Source organism: Schistocerca americana, chromosome 3 (assembly GCF_021461395.2).
Source record: "Schistocerca americana isolate TAMUIC-IGC-003095 chromosome 3, iqSchAmer2.1, whole genome shotgun sequence".
Classification (NCBI taxonomy): domain Eukaryota; kingdom Metazoa; phylum Arthropoda; class Insecta; order Orthoptera; family Acrididae; genus Schistocerca; species Schistocerca americana.
This window is the reverse complement of record NC_060121.1, coordinates 918,409,233-918,419,879: the sequence shown is the minus strand read 5'-3', so window position 1 is coordinate 918,419,879 and position 10,647 is coordinate 918,409,233. Positions and strand designations below refer to the sequence as shown.

The following is a 10,647-nucleotide window of genomic DNA, read 5'->3' as shown; positions in this document are numbered from 1 at the left end:
AGCTGATTTCTATTACTTTTTTCATGCCACATACCCAGTTGTGGCTACAAAAGCTAAACACACAAAAAAATAAACGAAAGTATCTGGAAAAATAATGATGTCATTGAAGCAAAGGAAAAATTAAAATTACTCCATATTGCAATTTGAATAATAGGCAAAATCTCAAGCTAAAGGAAGCCTTCAGAATTTATCAAGAATACTATAAAGATTTGTTGATACAGGCCAGCAGCAACTATGTTGCAAATAAACTTCAGACTTCACACAATGTTGCTACTGACTCATGGGGAGTGATAAACAGGTTTAGAATAGGCAGAGACAAATCCTGTATGGACATTATTATTGATCACAGTGGGATAGTCGTGAAAACCAACTTGAAATTGCAAATATTTTCAATGAGTGGTTTTCTTCAGCAGGGGAACCTGTCGATGACAAACATAATAACCTGCAGTGTAATTTTAAAGTCACTACATCTAAGCATTGCATATATCTAGCTCCCACAAATTGCAAAGAAATAATGTGCGTCATTAGCTCTTGAAAATCTTCCAGTTCTGAAGGGCATGATGGCCTCAATATTAATATATCAACCCTTTGATAGCTGGAGGTGCACCATCTGCTTGGAGCGCTGAGGCGCTGCAGCCTGTGGCGTAATCCAGTTAACTGCGCTGAGCGCCTGTTCCTCAAGTTGCCACTGGAGCTGGTGCGGCCCATGCTGCCCCACCTGCTGAATATTCCTGAAGTGACTATGACTCTAGGTGAAACACTGTGCCCTCTCATAGCTGATACAGAATAAATGCTCTCACTACATAGTTTCTCTGAGATGAACTACTGCAGAATCAAACTGAATCATCAAAACTATTTTCTATCATTAAGAATTAACTCTTGTGCCTAGTTTTTTACACAATTTTTCTAGCATATGCATAAGCGACGTGATTTGTTAGATTTACCTCAACAGTTTACTATTTTTTCTTGCATACCCGTTTATACCTCCCCCCCCCCCCAATGAACCATGGACCTTGCCGTTGGTGGGGAGGCTTGCGTGCCTCAACGATACACATAGCCGTACCGTAGGTGCAACCACAATGGAGAGGTATCTGTTGAGAGGTCAGACAAACCTGTAGTTCCTGAAGAGGGGCAGCAGCCTTTTAGTAGTTGCAGGGGCAACAGTCTGGATGATTGACTGACCTGGCCTTGTAACAATAACCAAAACGGCCTTGCTGTGCTGGTACTGTGAACGGCTGAAAGCAAGGGGAAACTACAGCCGTAATTTTTCCCGAAGGCATGCAGCTTTACTGTATGATTAAATGATGATGGCGTCCCCTGGGGTAAAATATTATGGTGGTAAAATAGTCCCCCATTCAGATCTTCAGGCAGGGACTACTCGAGAGGACGTCGTTATCAGGAGAAAGAAAACTGGCGTTCTACGGATCAGAGTGTGGAATGTCAGATCCCTTAATCGGGCAGGTAGGTTAGAAAATTTAAAAAGGGAATAGGATAGGTTAAAGTTAGATATAGTGGGAATTTGTGAAGTTCGGTGGCAGGAGAAACAAGACTTTTGGTCAGGTGAATACAGGGTTATAAATACAAAATCAAATAGGGGTAATGCAGGAGTAGGTTTAATAATGAATAAAAATCTAGGAGTGCAGGTAAGCTACTACAAACAGCACAGTGAACGCATTATTGTGGAAAAGATAGACACGAAGCCCATGCCTACTACAGTAGTCCAAGTTTATATGCCAACTAGCTCTGCAGATGATGAAGAAATTGATGAGATAAAAGAAATTATTCAGGCAGTGAAGGGAGACGAAAATTTAATAGTCATGGGTGATTGGAATTCGACAGTACGAAAAGGAAGAGAAGGAAACATAGTAGGTGAATATGGATTGGCGCTAAGAAATGCAAGAGGAAGCCGCCTGGTAGAATTTTGCACAGAGCATAACTTAATCATAGCTAACACTTGGTTCAAGAATCATGAAAGAAGGTTGTATACATGGAAGATCCCTGGAGGTACTAAAAGGTTTCAGATAGATTATATAATGGTAAGACAGAGATTTAGGAACCAGATTTTAAATTGTAAAACATTTCCAGGGGCAGATGTGGACTCTGACCACAATATATTGTTTATGAACTGTAAATTAAAACAGAAGAAACTGCAAAAAGGTGGCAATTTAAGGAGATGGGACCTGGATAAACTGAAAGAACCAGAGGTCGTACAGAGTTTTAGGGAGAGCATAAGGGAACAATTGACAGGAATGGGGAAAAGAAATACAGAAGAAGAAGAATGGGTAGCTTAGAGGAATGATATAGTGAAGGCAGCAGAGGATGAAGTAGGTAAAAAGACGAGGGCTAGTAGAAATACTTGGGTAACAGAAGAGATACTGAATTTGATTGATGAAAGGAGAAAATACAAAAGTGCAGTGAGTGAGGTAGACAAAAGGGAACAAAAATGTCTCAAAAATGAGATCGACAGGAAGTGCAAAATAGCTAAGCAGGGATGGCTAGAGGACAAATGTAAGGATGTAGAGGCATATCTCACGAGGGGTAGGATAGATACTGCCTACAGGAAAATTAAAGAGACCTTTGGAGAAAAGAGAACCACTTGCATGAATATCAAGAGCTCAGATGGAAACCCAGTTCTAAGCAAAGAAGGGAAAGCAGAAAGGTGGAAGGAGTATATAGAGGGTCTATACAGGGGCGATGTTCTTGAGGACAATATTATGGAAATGGAAGAGGAGTAAGATGAAGATGGAATGGGAGATACGATACTGCTTGAAGAGTTTGACAGAGCACTGAAAGACCTAAGTCAAAACAAGGCCCCGGGAGTAGACAACATTCCATTAGAACTACTGACAGCCTTCGCAGAGCCAGTCCTGACAAAACTCTACCATCTGGTGAGCAAGATGCAGGCGACAGGCGAAATACCCTCAGGCTTCAAGAAGAATATAATAATTCCAATCCCAAAGAAAGCAGGTGTTGACAGATGTGAAAATTACCGAACTATCAGTTTAATAAGTCACAGCTGCAAAATACTGCCGCGAATCCTTAGAGACGAATGGTAAAACTGCTAGAAGCCGACCTCGGGGAAGATCAGTTTGGATTCTATAGAAATGTTGGAACACGTGAGGCAATACTGACCTTATGACTTATCTTAGAAGAAAGATTAAGGAAAGGCAAACCTACACTTCTAGCATTTGTAGACTTAGAGAAAGGTTTTGACAATGTTGACTGGAATACTCTCTTTCAAATTCTAAAGGTGGCAGGGGTAAAATACGGGGAGCGAAAGGCTATTTACAATTTGTACAGAAACCAGATGGCAGTTATAAGAGTCGAGGGACATGAAAGGGAAGCAGTGGTTGGGAAGGGAGTGAGACAGGGTTGTAGCCTATCCCCGATGTTATTCACTCTGTATATTGAGCAAGCAGTAAAGAAAACAAAAGAAAAATTCGGCATAGGAATTAAAATCCATGGAGAAGAAATAAAGACCGTGAGGTTCGCCGATGACATTGTAATTCTGTCAGAGACAGCAAAGGACTTGGAAGAGCAGTTGAACGGAATCGTTAGTGTCTTGAAAGGAGGGTATAAGATGAACGTCAACAAAAACAAAACAAGGATAATGGAATGTAATCGAATTAAGTCGGGTGATGCTGAGGGAATTAGATCAGGAAATGAGACACTTAAAGTGATCATGGTCGAAGTAGAGAGGATATAAAATGTAGACTGGCAATGGCAAGAAAAGCGTTTCTGAAGAAGAGAAATTTGTTAACATCGAGCATAGATTGAAGAGTCGGGAAGTCGTTTCTGAAAGTATTTGTGTGGAGTGTAGCCATGTATGGAAGTGAAACATGGACGATAAATAGTTTAGACAAGAAGAGAATAGAAGCTTTAGAAATGTGGTGCTACAGAAGAATGCTGAAGATTAGATGGGTAGATCACATAACTAATGAGGAGGTATTGAATAGAATTGGGGTGAAGAGGAGTTCGTGGCACAACTTGACCAGAAGGAGGGAACAGTTGGTAGGACATGTTCTGAGGCATCAAGGGATCACCAATTTAGTAGAAAACAGACAAATAATTGGATGACAAGCTAGTTGCCAGAACTGCGAAAGGCTACTGAGACACAGGTCAGGAATTCCACCATGCGACTTATCTCGTCATCAGTTCTCAGGTAGCGGCGCGTCTAACTGGTAATCAGAACTCAGGGGCCAGCGAATGGGTGTGACTTATCTCATCAACAGCGCTGAGGAGATAAGCAGCGGCTGCGAATAATGTCGTCATTAGCATCCAAGGAGCAGCAGGCAGCATGACGAGTAAACTCGTCAACAGCAGTCAAAGGGTTAAAAGTGTGTAGACAAAATGTCTCTGTACCTCTGTCTATAGTATTAAATAATACAATAGAATCAGATAGATTAAAACTAGCCCAGGTAACACCGATTTTTAAAAAAGGTGTCGAATACAAAATTGAAAACTTGAGACCAATGTCAGTACTTCCCATCTTTTCCAAAATAGCTGAAAAAGACGTATATAACATATTTATAACCTTTCTCAAAAAGCGCCATCTAATGTTTGAAAATCAAAATGGATTCTTAAAATGTGGATGAACTAGCGCAGCAGCTGCTCAGTTAATTGAAGAGGTAATAAGTGGCATTGAGAAGAAGCAACATGTTGCAGGTATATACCCAGACCTTGAGAAAGCTTTTGACTGTGTGAAAGCTACTATCCTATTAGTTATGCTATGAAAGATTGGCATCAGAGGCACGGCTTATGACCTAATAAAGTATTGCATAGTTAACTGAAAACAGGTTGTGCAGCTTATAACTGAAAGTGGTGTTCACAAATCCAAATCATTAAAATAAAATACGTAGCGCCACAGGGCTCAGTATTAGGTCATCTTCTGTTTTTTATTTACATAAATAACATACACTCCTGGAAACGGAAAAAAGAACACATTGACACCGGTGTGTCAGACCCACCATACTTGCTCCGGACACTGCGAGAGGGCTGTACAAGCAATGGTCACACGCACGGCACAGCGGACACACCAGGGACCGCGGTGTTGGCCGTCGAATGGCGCTAGCTGCGCAGCATTTGTGCACCGCCGCCGTCAGTGTCAGCCAGTTTGCCGTGCCATACGGAGCTCCATCGCAGTCTTTAACACTGGTAGCATGCCGCGACAGCGTGGACGTGAACCGTATGTGCAGTTGACGGACTTTGAGCGAGGGCGTATAGTGGGCATGCGGGAGGCCGGGTGGACGTACCGCCGAATTGCTCAACACGTGGGGCGTGAGGTCTCCACAGTACATCGATGTTGTCGCCAGTGGTCGGCGGAAGGTGCACGTGCCCGTCGACCTGGGACCGGACCGCAGCGACGCACGGATGCACGCCAAGACCGTAGGATCCTACGCAGTGCCGTAGGGGACCGCACCGCCACTTCCCAGCAAATTAGGGACACTGTTGCTCCTGGGGTATCGGCGAGGACCATTCGCAACCGTCTCCATGAAGCTGGGCTACGGTCCCGCACACCGTTAGGCCGTCTTCCGCTCACGCCCCAACATCGTGCAGCCCGCCTCCAGTGGTGTCGCGACAGGCGTGAATGGAGGGAAGAATGGAGACGTGTCGTCTTCAGCGATGAGAGTCGCTTCTGCCTTGGTGCCAATGATGGTCGTATGCGTGTTTGGCGCCGTGCAGGTGAGCGCCACAATCAGGACTGCATACGACCGAGGCACACAGGGCCAACACCCGGCATCATGGTGTGGGGAGCGATCTCCTACACTGGCCGTACACCACTGGTGATCGTCGAGGGGACACTGAATAGTGCACGGTACATCCAAACCGTCATCGAACCCATCGTTCTACCATTCCTAGACCGGCAAGGGAACTTGCTGTTCCAACAGGACAATGCACGTCCGCATGTATCCCGTGCCACCCAACGTGCTCTAGAAGGTGTAAGTCAACTACCCTGGCCAGCAAGATCTCCGGATCTGTCCCCCATTGAGCATGTTTGGGACTGGATGAAGCGTCGTCTCACGCGGTCTGCACGTCCAGCACGAACGCTGGTCCAACTGAGGCGCCAGGTGGAAATGGCATGGCAAGCCGGTCCACAGGACTACATCCAGCATCTCTACGATCGTCTCCATGGGAGAATAGCAGCTTGCATTGCTGCGAAAGGTGGATATACACTGTACTAGTGCCGACATTGTGCATGCTCTGTTGCCTGTGTCTATGTGCCTGTGGTTCTGTCAGTGTGATCATGTGATGTATCTGACCCCAGGAATGTGTCAATAAAGTTTCCCCTTCCTGGGACAATGAATTCACGGTGTTCTTATTTCAATTTCCAGGAGTGTAAAAGACTGCACTCACAGTTCCAAAGTGGTTCTCTATGTGGATGATACGTCCATTGTGTATAAAAAGGAATCATTGGAAAGCCACTTGATTGTAAGTACTGGTGAAACAAGTTTCATGAGAATCGACAACGGTGGTTTTAATGATGAAATTAAACTACATGTTGGCAATGAATTAGTAAAAAAAGTTTACTGTAAAATTCTTCGGTCTAACAATTCAAAGCAATCTAAAATGGAACACACTTGTTGACATAATAGCACGTAAGTTGTCTAAGAATGTATTTACCATTAATATGATTAGTAAGTTCTACAAAGACACTGTTGTCCTATAGACTGCATACCATACATTATTTTCCTCTCATCTGAATTATGGAATAGAACTCTGGGGAGTAACAACGAAAGCGAATCTAAATAAGCTATTGTTGCTTTAAAAAGGTCTGTAACAACCAGCTGTGGAGCAAAATATCAGGGATCATGACTTGGCTTGCTTCCAAAAACTGGTGTGCTAATTGTAGTAAACATGTACATTCTAAAAGCCACATTACTTGTTAAAAGACTGCAGCTCAATATTTGAGCTGATTCACATCAGCACAATACCAGAAATATAGAAAAATTTAACATCAGCAGCCACAGAACTGCACTCTATGAAAAGGGCCCACAACATGCAGATTTAAAATGAGCCAATGCATTGCCTAGTATAATTATGATCCTTCACACAATGAAGCTTAAATTTCAGCTAAAGAAATTCGTGTTACACATTAGAAGAATACCATACTTACATGGAGAACAAGAGGTGTTTCGAAAAAATACGTAAACAGAGTTAAGCAACTGATTTTATTTGTAATCTAATAATTTTGTTATCACTGACGTATTCAGAAGTATGCATTACTGTTAATCAAGAACTGTAACCTGTTTTTGTACATATGAAATGAATCATTCAACATTGATATCATATTGTAGAACCTCTGAAGCATATTGTTAATCACTCCTTTTCCACAGGTACCTTTCCAAATCTTCTAAAGATAGCAAAAGTAACCCCCTTGCAGAAAAAGGGAGCCACAGATGATGTTAACAATTACAGACCTGTAGTACAGCTTAGTGACTTCTCAAAGATCTTTGAGAAGCCCTTTTATAATTGATTGCTAGAATTTGTTAACAAAAACTTATTGCAGTCAAATCATCAGCATGGCTTCAGGCAATCTAGATCCACAACCACGGCAGTCTATGAATATTTGCACTCCATTCTAAAAGCTGTAGATGAAATGGAAATGGCTACTGGAATATTCTTGGACCTATCCAAAGCATTTGACATTTTAGATCATGGTATCCTACTATGTAAGTTGAAAAGAAAGGGAATTAGAGGTATTTCAAATGAATGGATTAGATCATATCTTACTAGCCAGCAACAAAAAGTTGTTTTCAAACAAGACACAATAACTGAAAACATTTCAAGAAGAACAACATACACATCAGAAAAGAACTACTATCAAATATGGTGTGCCACAAGGATCAACATTAGGTCCTATCCTGCTTCTTTTGTATATTGATGACCTGAATGACACTGCCCATGCCAAACAGAAAACTTTATTTGCAGATGACGCCAGTATTTTGATTACAGGGTCAGACCAAAAAGAGCTTCAATTAACTACACATGCATCATTGCTGGAGCTATCACACTGGTTTGAAAATAAAACTTGTAATTAACACCGGGAAAACGGTGGCCACGAACTTTCATATATCCCACTGTAAACAACAAAATGAACATGCATTGAAAGTAAACAACAACATTGTAAAATTAGTTGATGATATTGAGTTCCTAGGAATATATCTGCAGAGTGATCACAAGTGGAATACACACATTAAAGCTCTTACAACCAAGCTATCATCAATTTGTTACATGCTACAGATGCTAAGTTCAAGCTGTAATAGAGAAATAGTAATACAAGAATATCACGCACATTTCCAGTCAGCAATCCGATATGGAAAAATATTTTGGGGGAATGCACCCTGTAGTCAATCTGTTTTCAAAACGCAGAAACGAGCTATCAGAATCATCTGCAACATAAACAGGCAAGATTCATGCCGCTCTCTTTTTGCTACTCTAAATATACTGAACCTCCCATGCCTGTATATATTTGAAACAATAGTCTTTGTAAGAGAACAGCCTATCAGCTGAACAGCTCTGTGTGCAATTACACAACAAGAAATGGCAATAACAGTCATATGCCAGAACATCAGCTTACCAGAAGCGCGTCCTTCATAGAGACACACAGTTGTATAACCACCTTCCTAACAACATCAAGTTGGTAAAGCAAGACAGCTTGTTCAACAGTAAAAAAAGTTGAAGTTATTTCTAAGGGACCACAGTTTCTACTCTGTAAATGAATATCTCTCAGAACAAAACAGAATTTAATAATGTTAAATTAATAAACAGGGCAATGGCCTTGCCGCAGTGGATACACCAGTTCCCGTGAGATTTAGATTAGATTAGAAGTTAAGCACTGTCGGGCGTGGTCGGCACTTGGATAGGTGACCATCCAGGCCACCTGTTTCCATTTTTCGGGATGCACTCAGCCTCGTGGTGCCAATTGAGGAGCTACTCGACCGAATAGTAGCCGCTTTGGTCAAGAATACCATCTTACGACCGGGAGAGGGGTGTGCTGATCCCACGGCCCTCCTATCCACATCCTCCACTGAGGATGACACTGTGTTCGGACTTTCCCGGTAGGACACTCGTGGCCTGAAGACGGAGTGCTTTAAATTAATAAACAATTTATGGCAATTATTTGTTTATTAAAATGTACTACTTGTACATGTAATGTTTTAATAATTTAGATATTTGTAGTCCACAGCATTGTATTGATCTTATTTTATATATATATATATATATATATATATATATATATATATATATATATATATATATATACATGTATGTATGTATGTATGTATGTGTGTGTGTGTGTGTGTGTGTGTGTGTGTGTGTGTGTGCAATTTTTAACTTTCTGTGTCATTTATAGACCTGTCCTATATCTTTATAAGATGTCACACGACCAAAACTAAATAAATAATTATTATTATTATTATCCTCATTATTACTTTTGATTGTTATAGAATATGTACAGCATTTCATTAAAACTTGACATGTCCAAACTCATGATGTACTTACTGTACAGAAATGGCTAAAAAGTTAATACACAGTTTACTGTACTTCGTGTGTTCTGACATTTCTGAAAAGCATATCGTGACGTAGAAAATATCATTTTTCTTTGAAAATTCTGACTTTTCTAGAAATTTTTGAGAAACCTGGTAACCAAGAGATTGGTCGATAATTCTTAACGTCTGTCTTATCTCCATTCTTGAACAGCGGCCTCAACTTCAGCGCCTTCAGTTTTTCGCGAATATATTCTTGAAGGCATGTAAGAGTTTGACGTCACCGTCAGTCACAAAATACGCTTTAAACAAATTTCGTACTTTATTTTTCGCTTGTTTAGTTTCCGTTCACCTGAAGATCTACGTGAATTCTCATTCTGGTCTATCATAGATAACATTTATAGCAGGTAGAGATTACTGCCAAAAACGGAACGATTCGATACCAACGATTTGCAACGTCTGAGAAACCCGCCAATGGAGTGTTGTGCAGTGTGCTTGTGGGGGTGTTCGGATGTTTGTGACATAGGTTTAAATGTTTGTCAATATCCAGTGACAGTTATTTGTTTAAATTTTATGTTGCCGTGTTAATAGCCAAAGAAAGTAAGTAAACAGTTTGAATTTGGAACATATCTTTCTTCCTCATCGTTTCCAGTCGCACTAAATAAAAAATAGCATTTCACATATGAAGACAAGTAAGGTATTGGTCAGTAGCTCGAGCTTCGAAAACTGTATCAAAACTCGACGATTTAGTGCCGCCCGTCTCCAGGTTAAGACAGTGATGCATACGAAGCCTAATAGTTATTTGAAGACTGACACTATCCTTCAGTAGTTTTGTTTGCGTTACAGTAAGGATTTGCTTTAGTCTCTTTTGTGAAGCTCGCCCGATCCAGTTTTAGCACAGATATTGTGAATGCTGTGACAAATTGTCATGTTGTTAAAGTACCAGCGTTCGCAGATGGAGAAAACGTAGAATAAGTTTTCCATAGCATAGCTATGTGGTGTTATCGAGCAACTCGTTGAAAATTGTAAATTATTAAATGTCTTTCATAATATGCCTTTACTTAAATGGTACGGCAGAAATTGCCACTGTTTTGATTTAGTCGTTTTATTTTTTGTTTTTCAAAATCCTTATGTTGAAAGGTAACTCAGGTGTAATATT

At 40.9% G+C, this 10,647-nt stretch overlaps 1 protein-coding gene across 2 annotated transcripts in view; it reads left to right on the top strand.

Moving 5' to 3' along the window:
- Nucleotides 1-9,950: 9,950 nt before the first annotated feature.
- LOC124605436 (histone-lysine N-methyltransferase E(z)) overlaps nucleotides 9,951-10,647 on the top strand; it is a 96,325-nt gene continuing 95,628 nt past the window's right edge. The window contains exon 1 of one of the 2 annotated variants that reach the window (XM_047137102.1): nucleotides 9,951-10,088. The gene's annotated coding sequence lies outside the window, so the exon portion shown is untranslated. Of the gene's footprint in view, nucleotides 10,089-10,128; nucleotides 10,334-10,647 lie in introns of those variants that run through there. The other variant, XM_047137103.1, reaches the window with a different exon arrangement.